General features: G+C 39.6%; 1 protein-coding gene across 5 annotated transcripts in view; it reads left to right on the plus strand.

Moving 5' to 3' along the window:
* The window catches only part of LOC122531544 (homeobox protein abdominal-B-like), a 71,383-nt gene that overhangs the window by 16,333 nt on the left and 40,247 nt on the right, over positions 1-14,803 (plus strand). For 4 of the 5 annotated variants that reach the window (XM_043659559.1, XM_043659558.1, XM_043659562.1 and 1 more), the window contains one exon: positions 14,335-14,505. The gene's annotated coding sequence lies outside the window, so the exon portion shown is untranslated. The remainder of the gene's footprint in view (positions 1-14,334; positions 14,506-14,803) is intronic. The other variant, XM_043659560.1, reaches the window with a different exon arrangement.

A 14,803-nucleotide genomic window follows, 5' to 3' on the forward strand; every position in this document is an offset into this window, starting at 1 on the left:
TGTCACGATAAATCACTAAGCTATAATTAACTAAAATATCTGTCTGATAGGTCAAACTCGTACACGCTAACTTCTTTGTATTTTTGATCAAGCATTTAACTTCTTCTTTTTATCGACAATCGTCCATAATCGAAGTTAAAGGTTGATTTTGTGGAATATTTTAGAATCTCGAATATAGCAGTAGATTTGACAGAAAGTATTTGCATCATAGCATTTACGTATTCAGTCATATCAATTAGGTTCAAGTATCATCAGATTAAATTAAAGTATCATTCAGTAAATACCTTCTTTCAAATGGTTTTCCAAAAATTTGACAAAAAATTTCGTTGGGAAACGAAGATTTCAGTGGTAACTGTGAATGAATTTCCTTGAGAAAAAAAAAAAAAAGTTGCTCGAGATCGTTGTACGAATTAGCAGACAAGGGGAAAGAAGGAAGATTCTGTGGATAAATATTTGTTTACCCTTAAATCATGGCGACCTGCATGGACGTCGTAATATCATCGAGGTAGTTGGAAAGTGCCGTGATAAGCTGACGTGGTTTATTTATAGCCAAGTCGTATTTTCTTCCCTCCTCGATGTCAGATTCATTAAATTAATCCGAGGCTCTCCGGCGGTGCTATGACGCACTGTCGTATTATCCGCGTCACAAAAGCGCGCGCGTCTTGAAGAATCCCGCGAAGTCACTCCGCGCCGCAAGAAAATTGTTTCCCATAAACGTATCGTTATCGATCGACGATGCAATTATCCAGACTCATTCGGAACGGATAACGCCAAGTTAATAATAATGATAAAATAAAACGGAAAAGAGGATTCGTACAATTTGCATGTTCACTTTGAAGCTAGGTTCCAGGTTCATGGACTGCGATTGCTGAATTACCGATTTGTTGCATCGTAAAACCGACTGGAAAAAATGTACTGGCTCGCAGCCTTTTTGGTATTTACGAGCTAACGTGCGCGTGATTGTACAAAATCCCGGTTTCACGTACGCTGCAGATTACATTATTCTTCGTTGGTGGAACACCGTGTATCGTCTGATTTTCGGAGAACTGTTATCGTAATCCTTTCTTCTAGTATTTTTTTTGAACACACACGATATTTTCACTTTTGTCTTCTTCTGCGAAACACGCGCGTGAGAATTTGAAAATGTGCTGATCACTGATGTGATTTCCACGGTTCGTGAATAGAGAAATCAGATGGAGGGCAGAGTTGTCTGCGTTGCACAGACAAGATTTGCAGGTTTTCGCGAGAATCGCCAACCGTTATTTACAGCCGCGTGCACGCGTGAGAGACGTTCGTTTTATAAGGCGATAAAGACGAAACTCGAGGTGCGTTGAGAAAAGGGTGGATAGAGGGGAGAAGTAATCGAAACGTGCGAGTCCTCGATGATTCTTGTTCGGGTGGAATTTATCATTAGTAGGCATTGATACAAGTGATCAAATCCATATTTTAATGGACAAAAATGGAATATGATACTGACAATGGATATGATAGTATTAAATACCAGTATAATAATATATAGATGTTGAACATGCATTCTACTTTGAATATTATGAATTTATACATTAATGAAGATCACAGAAGAGGAATATGATGAACAAATTTTTTTTTTGCTTTCGAAAAAGAATATTTTTTTCTCGCAGTTACGTATCACATTCTTCTTTTCTTTCTGAAACTTCATTCTTCCGTTCAAACTGCGAGCCATCTTCGCCGCACAGGTCGAGACGTCTTATTCGAAACAATGTTTCTCACCAGCTCGTAAATCCTCATTTCAAATCCCGAAACTCATATAAAATTTCGCTATGTCAGGATCTGAACCCTTTTTGCTAGTCGTTTCTGTTAGACCCTCGGCACAACCTTCGTTTCGATTTCACGGCTCTCTCTGGCCAGCGTCGTCCATTTTGCTCCGTTTCTCTTCTGATATATCGTTTTTGCGGAACGTTGCCACGTTAGCTTTTAGAGTCTTTTACAAAACAGAAACAGCAATAAATTTACGATAAGGAGAATAAGGATTGCGAATTTTTTAATTCGCCGTTTTAAATTTTTTAGAAACAGACCCTGAGGCTACTAAAAATTATAACGAGTACTTTGGATATTATATATTTTATATATTACTTCACTTTAAATTGTTTTATATATTATTTTATATCTTACATAAATATCGATCTTGCAAGGAAATCTCGATGACTGATACGCGATTCGATGAAACTTCGCACAAGTTTTTGTTAAATCTACCTAAGAATTTGGCCGTAATTCGTTTTTCCTTTTACTTTGATGAAGGAGTGAGTAGAAAAACCAAGTAGTCGTGGGTGATTGGATAAATGTGTTAGGAAAATGTCAGAGGCACGATGATGGATGGGGGAAAACTAATCTGGTTTAATGGCAAGTTCGCTAGTAATAAATACGATGGAAGAACATTCGGAAAATATATCGTAAAACGAAGTTTTCTACTCTCGTCGGGAGCGATATGAAGATGGAATTGATGGAATCACAGCGAGGGTTGAGATTCATAGAACAAACGACTATTCAGACGGCCACTTAGATTGAGCGTAACACGATGTCCCGAATAAAATGTAGGATAATGGAACGTGCAGTTAAAAAGAGACACCGTTAATCACTTACAACTGGACCGAAGCCTATAAAACATCAACTAAAATAAATCCTCCGATTAAATTTCATTCGTAACGTCTAATAAAAAAGGATCGTTCGAAGTGGCAAACGAAATATGCCAGAAGGCACAAAGCGTGAAGCTGTTTAAAAAAGAGAACGACGTTCGTACGCATCGAGTTTCGTTAACACGCTCCTTGTTTCGCCGAGGAACATCCGCGAAGAACGTTTCGCGCGAGGTGAACGTTTCATTGGAGCTCACCGTTCCGTTACATCATGAAATCTGCGATAAATCAGCCGGGTCGAAACTCCGCGACACGTGCGTCGTAATATTTAAGTTAATGACTCTGTATAATAAAATTAATGGCTTTATGATAGCCGTTTCGTGGGAGAACGCGAGACTGTGGCGACGGTCGCCGAATACCCACGATGTGACTGCGGTCTTAGCGTGCGTGTCTTAGTCGCGCGATTAGATTGCGAGCGTGTGAAAGAACTGTCAAAGACGGTGGTGAAGCTTCATTCAGATTGGAAAAGTTATTCGAATTCGAGTTATATTTGGATACTGATAAAATGATTCTATGGCGTTTGACTTCGAATAACACAGAATTCATTCAAATTCGCAATTGATAGATTCAGAGTCGATGGATTTCAAACTGTTTGAACTCGGATAAGCGAAGCACGAACAAATGAACGAATGACGAAAAATGAGAGTTAACAAAATATAATGCAGCATTGGAAATATTGCAAATATTGGAGGGAAAAGGATACAGATACGATTCGGTGAGATTGACACAGTTGGAGTCATGAAAAACCAGAAAAGAACTGAAAGAAGTAAAAGAAGAGAAAAAGAAGGGGAAAAGTGAACAAAATGAAGAACGGAGAAGAATATTGCAAATGTTCTTTTTTCGATTCGTGGTTACTGGCATATTAATAAACGTAATAGATATTAAAGACGAAACAAGGCCAAGAAAAGAACTTGCTTGTCCGAATGAAATGAAAGAAACAGGGATAGAAGATCAAGAGGATAGGATGGGAAGAAACTGTTCGAGGTAGAAAAAGAAGAAATGGCTAGTGTAAGATAGAGACTGAGAGAAAGAGAGATATGCAAGAGAAGAATACGATAGTGAAAGCGAGAAGAAACGAGGCAATGGAACAGAATAAACCGACTATCATAAGAGTAGGCTTCTCGGTAGGAGGGTTCTACTTCGATTCACGGTCGTGCGAGCCTATAAGTATGTAAATGGGAAATATTATGTCGACACGTGTGAGTGCGCGCCCTCGAAGTTTAGGCAATGAACGGACATAGGAAAGTGACGAAGAAAGATCGGTCAATTGCACGCGCATGCATTCCAACATCTTTATGAATATGTTATAATAAGCTGCGGATAATCAAAGAGCCTCCTTTTGTTTATTCCTCCTTGTTTCTTGTTTCTTCGTGCTCTCTATTGCTTCTTTTCTTACTTGGGTTATGAACTTGTTAGTCGCTGTAATTTTAATTTCGTCTCTTTCGTCGCTAAAAAATTCATAAAACTTCGATTAAACTCTAATATCCGAGTTACTCCAACGTTCATTTGCAATTCGTTTAGATTAATTTATGATCTAAAAGCGTACGTTACTAGTTTAATACTGGAGTTACAAAAGGAATGTCAAATTCCATTCTGATTTGCTTTATACTTTCTCATCGTCATGTCTGCTACCTAGACGTTACAATTTTAAAAAATTAAGCTCCTCGATATTCAGAGATTCGAATATTTTTAATGTCGTGATAAATTATTATTGCACCCTTAATGGTGCGAACTCGCGCGTTCGAGAAACTCACGAACTCTTGTCTTAGATGTAGACGGTAGCAAGATGGTGGACGTGGACGTTAAGGGTGCCCTTAACGAGGGAAGTTTTCATTACGCGGACCGTTCAAAATTAAGGCGGCAAAATTACCTTGTTCCACCTCCGTTTCTTCTTACCTCGGTTCACCCCTCTGCTATCCTCAGTTTGCAACCTTCCGCCGCTCCTCGCACCCCTTCGTTTCCGCATAGCTCCATCTCGTAAGTCGCAAGGCAACGTGATGGTCATTGCTCGATGCCCCGCTTCGTGGAAGTGGTCGCCATGTTCCCGCGCGAGGTCGCAAGAGGTTAGGGTGGTGGATGCTGGCGGAATTCCATTTCAAAGCAAAGAGGTCCCACGTGGGGGCAACACGCGATCTGCGTTGTTGGTATTCCGTGTGTCGTGTACACGAAATACCATGGGGTGTCGTTGCTACATGCGCCACACCACCGGGCATGTATTTTTTACGGGAGCGTCGTCCGCCTCGTTTCCCATCAGATACAAACCTTCTCCGGATAGATACGATCTTATTAAGGCAGGAATTTCTAACTGCGAACAGTTCGTGCGGCGTCGGTTCTCTCGGTGTGCAACGAACATTTTTTATTGTCCGAACGATTGTTAGATTGAAACGAGATAGGCGAAGATTAGCTATTTAGATTAGACGTTCAAGGATAAAATCGGTCGAAGAAATAAGGTAAAAGAAGTATTTATTACTAGGCTGCGGATTTTATGTATTTATAGGAAATTCCAATATGTGCATATGGAAGTGCACATAATGTAACGTAATTTGTAAAATATTCGAAGGACGACGCTTTCTATAATACTTGATGTTTTTCTGTCGAAATTCTATTCTCTTTTATTATTTGTAAAAAGTATGAATTCGCAGTCTGTTTATTTATATATTTATAGCCACTCTCTGGAGTATAATAGATTGATAGTAGAATTATTGACAATTAAAGTGTGAAATGTTGTAGATAACGGAGAAATTAAAATAGACGAAATAAGAAGCATATTGTGACACAAGTTTCCGTTATAAATCTAGAAAATTTCTGTGAAAAACTACGAATCGATTTGGATCAGTCTGTGTTAAAGTTCTAGTGTTAAAAAATGTCTTAACTTTTTAATGGTAATGCCTGGTATGCATATTTTTCAGCCCATTTTAAAAAAATTAAAAAATAATCGCAAATAAATCGCGGTAATTAATTACGAAATTAAATGTTCTAGTTTATCGATTATCTACTATTTTGCACGTGTAACAACCGAAATAATCAAACAAAATCTCTGCATCACGATTATTATTTACATAATAACAATTTGTACCTCGAAGTTAAAAGCGTGTAGAATCCATCTTCCAAGAAAAAGTTATTCATTTCACTTGTCTACTCTATTCTCGCATGAACCTACAAATATTAAACAAACCATCGTTTTACTATTTGTTATTCTACCTCTACTCCCCAACTCACTTCCAATCTATTTCTATCGCCTTTTTATTCACGATTTTAGACTTATCCCTCTTTCTCCCCCGTGGCACCCATTTGTCGAGTGGAGGCTTATTCGGTGTTACAGTTAAACAGCACTAGAAAAGCGAGCAGCTGTGCTTAAACAACGATATTTCCGTGGAAACCATGGAATCTCCCCTCTCAGCTGAGGAGACGCATTTTAAAGTCGATGCTCGAAGGCTTTTTTTCTCCTCTTCGAAACGCTTACGAAACGACGCGGATAGTTTCTAGCGTTCCTCTGGTAGCGAGTGCCGGGGGAAAGACGGCGGTAGCGGGGGTTGCAGCCCTCTATTGATCCGTCGGACGAATTCTCGAGGGGTGGAGCTCTGCTGCTGGTCATAGGGTTGTTTCAGCCCTTCCACGAACAGCAGCCAGCCGATTGGTCGAGTGAGGGAAAACATGGCCGTCGGGTGCACGTACCGGAAACGTGACTGCCTCGCTCGTTCTACCGCTTTTCTTCGGCTTTTCTTCGTCGTTGCTCCTTGTTCGCGCAAGAACCGTACCCTTCGGCTACACCGACGCGAAACTGGCCGACCGAGCAAACCCTTAACTCATTCCTCTTTCGGGTTTTTTTGCGAAATTTATTACGGCGATATATTCGCATCCATTAGATATCCTCGGTTCCTTCGCCTGCATCCTTCCTCACCCTCTGCCTCCAGTTTCCTTTTTAGCTTTCTTTTCTCTCCTCGTTTGCCTTTCTCTTTTGCACGCGTAATCAATTACTCTCTCGTGAATTCGAACCGCACTTTGGTTACGTGTGTGCGATGTTCTTGTCCGAGATGGGCGCCATTTTATAAATAGACTGATATAAGAGGAGAAATTAGCAAGTTGTAATGTATGAGGTATGTTTCATATGCGGTTAATACGGAAGTATTGGGATATAAATTTGAAGTTTGTCATGTGGTGATTAGAAAGTTTAAAATTAATTTTAAAATTATAAGGAGTTACAACGAAACATAGAACAAATGTCAAAGATGGTTCTGCCGAATATCGAGGCTCATCGATACAATGAATTGTGGCTGTGTAGTAATATCTGTGAAATATATCTACCCACACTTATCTATATCTGCCTATCCTCCCAAACTTCTCTATATTTGCCTATCTCTGAATTTGTTTCAAATTTTGCCAATCATAATAGTTGAGTCTTGTCAGAATGTCAATGAAATTTCAAAATATTTTCGTTCAAATACATCCGTAAGCAACTGTATCTGCCGAAACATCTACCAATTAATCATTCAACTGCTCAATTATTCAAAATGTCAAAAGTCTGAATCAAGAGTATTATCGACAATAATTTATCTTTAAACACATATGTTATGATATAGATAAATATTTATCCAGTTATTTTAATCGGATTATTAATCTATACAGAGGGTTAAATCAGATGGTTTCCTACAGTTTGAATCTCTCGATTCCGCGAAGACAGTTGGCCGAGCCATGGAACGGAACCGTCAGTGTTAACGAGCAGCTGATTCGATCCGGTGAATCGTCCACATAATTTCTGGCGGTTAAACGAGTGCGGGGTACGGCAGACACGCCGTGCAAATCGGAACTAATGGTAAAAGCATTAGCGACGAATTGTTAGAGATATATTCAGACGATATAACGTTGAGAGACCATAAACTGGTCGTAGACTCTTCTCTTGCGTATTTACGTGTGTACGAGTCTCGGTACTCGTGTACATATGTACACAATGTTTCGTGTGTGATTCCTGGACACCCGTGCACGCGTCTCTCAAGCCTCTTACAAGTTGTCACGGATTGCATCGTCGTGAAGGTGTTTAACGCCTCCCTCGCGGATATCGCATTTAGAATGCCGACGTGCCGTTTATTGTTCCGAGATAATTAAACACTAGGTTGAAATCTCTGGAAACAGCGATGAAAGTAATAGGAAACGTGGATTTTTTTTCTTGGAATGTACGTAATGGAGGATTTAGAAGTCGTCGGATGCTAAAGCGCGATGAGAAAGTGAAGGGGTATTTTTATTTGCAGAGATGAATTGCTATTAAAATTTGGGTCATAAATTACAGTAAATAGATTCAGGGATACGTAGTCGATTTATTACTAATGTCTACTTATTAGAGGAATTTCTGTTAAAATTACAGCCACGCGTCAAAATAAATAAATAAATAAATGGAGTCTATAAATAAAAGATTGCGAATAAAAATGTGGATCTTTTTAAATATAACAACCTCTTGGATATATGTAACAGAAAATATGGATTTTTTTTTCAATATGTAACAAAATCGGGGAAATATATATTTTGGTTCGGAGAGATGTATCCACTTACCTGTTGGAGACATTTCTGTAAAAAATTAGAGCCACAAATCGAAATAAATAAATGGTCCGCGAGTTTCGAAATAAGGAATGCTTAATTCGTTTTAATTATTCGACGGAATTCAGCCGTCTTGTTTGCTGTCGAGGTCGTAAAGGGGTGATGGGGTCGAGGATCGTGGAGCCTGCTCAGACAGCAGAAGGAAGGAGAAACTCGGAGGTTGAGATGCTTTAGCCTTTGGGGGCCGCGGTCGATACTGCGTCTCTGCAAGGAAAGCAGTGTTGCCAACTGGCTTGCCTGGAATTTGTACTTTCTTAGCAAGCTACATGAGTATTTTACTCGCCGCATCTGCTATCTCTTAAATTGTATAAAATATGTTCAAACAAACGCCGGGATATATTTCGTAATTTTTTTGAAAAACCTGAAATATAATTTGATAAAAAATCTACATCTACTACATTAATATTTTTGAAAAAATTAAAGTACTAATACCTGCAATTGACGATGAGAAATTTAAAGATGCTATTCAAAGATACTAGGATAATTTTACAATATTTTGTCACTCCTTCTTGCAGTCTCAGTGGTACTACAAATTAATCATTATATTCCGGATTGTAATGCGTTTATAAGAAATTTAAACTGCAGAAGATACACACAATATATAAAAGACATAAAATGTTCAAAGCAGAATATAAAACTGCATGGACACCCGCAATTTAGCTATCAATAATACAACAGACGGTTCAGGATCGATTTTAGATATTCGAGTAACACATTTACTGAACCTTTAGTCCTCGTAGCATTCCAGGTCAGTCACAAAAAAAATTATATCGTGACAAATCCAAGGCGAAACATCGTTCCAACGAGGGTAAACAATTGTAAGGGTTGAGCTTCTTCTTGTGGCGGTTTTTTTTGTATAACCTTGAGGAGACGAAAATGGAAACGCATTGGGCTTTTACGAGGTGATTGTGCCCTGTTTCGACCGGTACACGAAAGTATGCTAATTGTAGCTTTTCGAAATACCCTGTCGACATTGAGCAAGCTTGGTCTTCGCGAGTAACTCTATTGTATAGTGTAGGTTAGTTTCATTCTCGTTTCATTATTCATTGAAAATTTATCAACAGTGATTGTGTAATATTTTTAACTCTTTCGTAGATGTTCAAAAATTAATTGCACTTAAAGTTACTATTACTCGCAGAACGATAGAGTAATTTGAATTTCCCTTTTGTCATCAGAAACGATTGAGAAAACGACGATCCACAAAAGTTAACAATACAAAGATTTATAATGGAAGAAATTGAGCAATTGAGAATACAGTGGAGCGTAACATAGAAGGGGGAAGATGGCGTTTGTTTCCTAAACATTTCGAGTATCAGGAAGCGGAGAGGATCTTATGGTGAAAGCACGTGCTTTGGCACGTTCACTCTCAATTTCAATGTGTTTTTATTGCGCCTCTTAAATTCGCATTTATGAGCTCTTATGTTGCTTCTGCCTCTCTCGTCTGCAACGATGTGCCACGAGTGGACTGAGTCGCGAACACGAAGCTAACGTATTCTCTTGCACGAATCAACCCGTGTCAGTTTAAATGGCCGATAATTGCGACCACCGCCCTGCACTATAAACATAAATACTTTAAACGCGCCAAGAAGAAATCTCTTATGACTTCTTCTGTAACCTATAACGTCTCAGGATTCATCGATCGATCGTTGGTTCATCGTTAACGATCGTCGATCCACCGTCAACGTCCTCCTTTATCTCGTCTTTAATTGCCCGTCTCGAATTCGTCTCTAGGTATATTCCAGCTACATTTTATCACCACGTGTTTATCTGTTTCACATTCTCAGAGGATCTATAATGAAGAACGTTCAACGAAAACGGTTGTTTTCGTACATCGCTTCTCGTTTTCGTCAGGTACAGCCGTGGTTTTATGCTTTCGTTTCTAAGGTTGTAAATTTAGCTTCGAACTTTGTATTTGAACGGCCGCTTTGACAAACGGTGATCAACGATAAATCATGACTTTACTAACCTGCCGAGTGTCATCATCATTTAAATGCGGTGGCCATCTATTTAAGCTTAACCGTCCACAGATTACATTGCTATAAAATAATAAACATAAAACACTCGTCGGATCGACGTGGAAGTGATTAGAGTACTACTCAAGCCCTGTGTATCATTAATTGCCATTCATTTCATACCAAGAAAAAAGGAAGACTGACTAGTCGATTTTCTACCTAGATATATCTTTATCAATTTTCTGAGAGTGTTTTAATGAGAGTGTTAGTTGGTACATAGTTGGTTCAAATTATATAAGATTCTAATGTGTTTAATTTAACCCTTAAACAGCATCGTTGGATTATAGATGACTACAATATTATAATTCAGTTTACAATAAAAATTTCATTTAATTACTGAATAAACAACAATGAAAAATTGTCGGTATTTTATAGCTTCTTTAAAAAAAAGAATCACATTACAATCTATTTGAACTTACTTTAAAACGTAATAAATCTTTACTTTGATAGTGAAATAGTGTAACAATATAAACAGTTTTTTTTTTAAGATATTTTTACATTATATAACGAGTGAGAAAATGAAGATAATAGAAAACAATTTTTTCATAAACTAGACATACCATGCTCTTAAGATTGGAATTTTCTGCTCCGAACTTGCTTTTTCATTATTTTAATTAAATTTAAACATCAGAATAGGCAACGAGATGTTAGAATTTTTTGAATGTAATCTGACATAAATGATTACAATTATCTGCAAATCCAACGATACCATTTGAAGATCACGACAATAGAAGCTAACTAGTGATTTTTTTCACTCGTTATCTGTATAAGTATTATAACAGATTAGTTGGATATTTTTATTAAAATGCATGAATAATCACGGTCTAGTTACGAAATTCTTTTGTCAAACAGATATTTACGCGTTATTTTTGTCAAAATATGAGCAACAATTTTCCTGTTAGTAATATTATCCAACATCAATGATTGTCTTTACAATGTTCTGGTTTTTCTTCTCGGGGGGAGGGGGGGGGGGCAGTAACAAACTATATAGTTAATAATTTCGTCGAATAGAAACGTTGTGGAGGAACGGGGCGGACGATCGAAAATAAACGAGCGACCATCGTGCGATCGGAGTAGCAAGGAACCTATTAAGATATCGTGGGTTGGACCTGAAATCTCGACAGACCCAGGACGAGCCAATCGTTGGAATTAACATTAAAATCCGCGCTCGGTTCTTGCCAGTGATTCCTTCGAAATTCTTTTTCAACCGTGTTAATTAAAGTATTCGTCGTTAATACAGCAATCTGCGAACAGCGACGAATATATTTGACATTTTTATCGTCTGCTCGATAGACTCAATGCTACGAAACAGGGGGATTTCTGTGGTGTTTTCTCAGAAGGAGATAGATCAGACTTTTCTTGAACAATTCACGAAATTCAACGTCTTCTTCTCTTGGAAAAAGAGAACGTTAAATTAAATTTCGATAGAGCTTGGAGTCAATTTCGATCGGAGAAAGTTCTTCCAACTCTTCTGATTAATCACATGGGTCTGAAAACGATTTACGAAATTCAGTTTCTCTTTTCTCCATGAATAAAGAGTTATTTAATTGTCATTCTACACAGAGACGTCACACTTCCAGAAATGACATTGCAAACGTTGCATTACGAAAGGAAATTCTTAGTTTAAAATTATCAGTTCAACCTATTAAGAGAAGAGTGTCAAACAAATGGAGCAAAATTCAAGAGAAAATTTCATCGTGGGACCTACATATAAATTCTTGTAGGTACACTACTTACGTATTTCTAACGTTACTAGGTCCGAATTTAAGTCTAGTCACAAGTCACCGAAATTAAGGGTGAAAGCTAAACAAATGACAGAAGCACGCGTATCTAGCATCAAAAAGAAATAATACGCATATTTAAGGTAAACGCTGACCTCCATGTGCTTCGCGGACTGTTTACATCGGCATGAAGCGCTCTGCAAATGGCCTTGGATATTTTTACGAGCGGAGGCATTGGAGAACAAGCGAGCGCGCTCGCGATTCACTACGATGCCAATAATGATTGCGATGCCCACGGCGATGAAGAAAGACGATGATGGTAGAGGTAACGATCAGTCTCGCAGCGAGAAAGCATCGCCAATTCGAACCAAACCGAGCTAAACGTTTCCGAGAGACAAGCGAGTTAAATCAATGGCGTATAAGAAGAGCCTTTGTTTCGCATTTGCGACTGCTTCTAGATCAAGCAGGCAACGAAATAAAAGATATTAGTGATTCAATCGAGCGGCATTCTGCTCTCGTTCTTTCTTGCAATTAGTTCGATCCTCGAGATCTTCCGTTCTGCGCGATCGTGGAGGTGAACAAGAAGTGTTTTGTTTTCCAAGAGAAATACGGTCTCATCATTGTGATTACCGTGGTATCTTCGTGAGAAGATATTTTGATGAAAAGTTGTTCTACCGTGAACGATCTTAACTTTGGAAAATTTGGAGAATTTGGAGACAACAGAATTAATAAAAAATGTTTTGACATTTTTTAACGAAACTCTCACTGGAGAGTTTTCAACTCTTGAAACAACTATTTCACTAGACTGTGAATTTAAGGAAAACGCAGAGAATAATACACGCAGCATATAGAAGACAATGAAAAAGTATGAAATATTATTATTCTTTGCTACTATACGCTGTTACGTTTTTACCATGAATTTGTGTTGAGACTCTGCTTCTTCAGTCATGCCTATAAAAATATAAATTGCATCAGAGCCTAGTTAATAGAGATCAATCAAATGGAACAATAGCTACCCGATCATGCTGGCAATATTCTCGCTTCAGTGAAAAAATGGGGTATCACATCTTTATTGATACGATCCTTAAAATAAAAGGAACCAAAAAACAAAGACAAAGGGAAGGTAGGGAAAGAATCCTGGCTAAATGTTGGCGCAGGCTAAGAAGGAGAAGGGTTGAGATCGAAGACTTAGATAGAGGATCTACAGGAACGATCTGTCATCGACGATTCGCCGGCATTTTACAAAGTACAAGGCCCAGCTAAGTTGGTCGCAGGTGCTACATAGAAGGCAGTCCGCAGGTAGATACGGTGATCGCCTGATTGGCCTGCTTCGAACGGGTTCCATCCTACGGTTTTGCAACGTTAAACTTGTGCCAGGCAAAGAGAGGTGGTCGTTGTTACGTGTCGCTCGCAACAAGTCCGCTCTCGGAGGTTGTGTGCTCCGTTGCTTACGAGATCACCGGGGAAAAAGCGAGAGAAAGACAGGGGAGAAAGGAAGATAGAAAAAGCCGGTACAGTTGGAGCATAGTAGTAAATCTCATTGGCCGTGGTACCTACCGGACGATCTGCGGCCTGGGCGAGTAGCGTAGATAGTTCGCCAAGCTTTCGTAGTCAGCTAACTCGCTCTTCTCGCTCGGCTCGCTCGCGTGTATTTCCGTTCCGTTACGTTTGCCGATGCTCGCGTAGAAGCTGTAATCTCTTCTCTTCGCTTCGCTACTCGCCGCCGGCAACCACAGTTGAATCCTTGTCAACGCGATGCATCGCCAGACCAGCTCGCGTGTTTCCATCACCCTTCACATTTAGTTCTACGATCCTTCTTCTTCGATTTTGTTATCACTTGTGGACACAAAATGCTCCATTCAGCTTGGATCGAGGACGTGGGTCGACGCTTCGCGAGCTGCGCATATTTTGCAGTCTGCGAAATCTCTAGGTCAAGCGGCAATAATAAGGTTCACGGAGTCGAGCGTGCGAGCGTGTCGCGTTACAGTGAGTGCAACTAGTGTGAAACTGGTTATCAAATTGGCGAAAAGCTTGGGTTATCGTGTGCGAAACGGGTTAGACACGCGTGTCCGAGAACAGTCGGTGGAAAGGGCAAGAAGAAAACAGGATGAAAGGGAATGTTTTACTCGGGATTGGATCGTGATACGAGACAGGAACGCGATTCGAGGCTGGCTCTTCTGCAAGAGCGCGGCGAATGAAAGAGAGAGAGAGAAAAAAAGAGAGAAAGAACAAAGAGAAGGAACCATCGGTGAAAGAACAAAGCGGAGGAACCAGCGACGCTGTCCGATGTGTTTGGCCGGCGGCCACGTTGCTTCTCGTCTGAACGTGCATTGGATGTTTCAGCAGCTGGAAAACGAGACGGCATGGACTAGCCGCTCGGACCGTGGAAACCCTTGGAAGGGAAAAGGGCAGCGGCATCCCCTCCCCTGGGCCTGCAACACTCGCGACGCTCGACAACATTGCACCATCGCTGGTACTCAACGATCTTTTCGCCCTTGCCGTCTCAGCCGGAAGGTGAGTCAATTTCTTATTTCGCTTCGCCCCTGTTTCTCCTCGATTACTTCGCGAAGATCGAGAAGAAGATCATTGTTTACCTATTGTGCGATACGATTTCCAGCTCTTGTTGAATTGTATATTGCATTCTTCATCAGCATTTGTATTCTCCAGGCAGTACCGTAATCGGACAAACGCATTTTTTGACTGCAACTGAGACTAGCCCCGATAGAAACTGAATTTGAAAAAAATCGACTCACCCCTACAAACCTCGATGAAAGGAAGAGAATGTTTTTTCTATCAGTGGAAGCGGGAAATA

This window comes from Frieseomelitta varia, unplaced genomic scaffold, assembly GCF_011392965.1.
Source record: "Frieseomelitta varia isolate USP_RPSP 00005682 unplaced genomic scaffold, Fvar_1.2 scaffold_405, whole genome shotgun sequence".
NCBI classification, from domain to species: domain Eukaryota; kingdom Metazoa; phylum Arthropoda; class Insecta; order Hymenoptera; family Apidae; genus Frieseomelitta; species Frieseomelitta varia.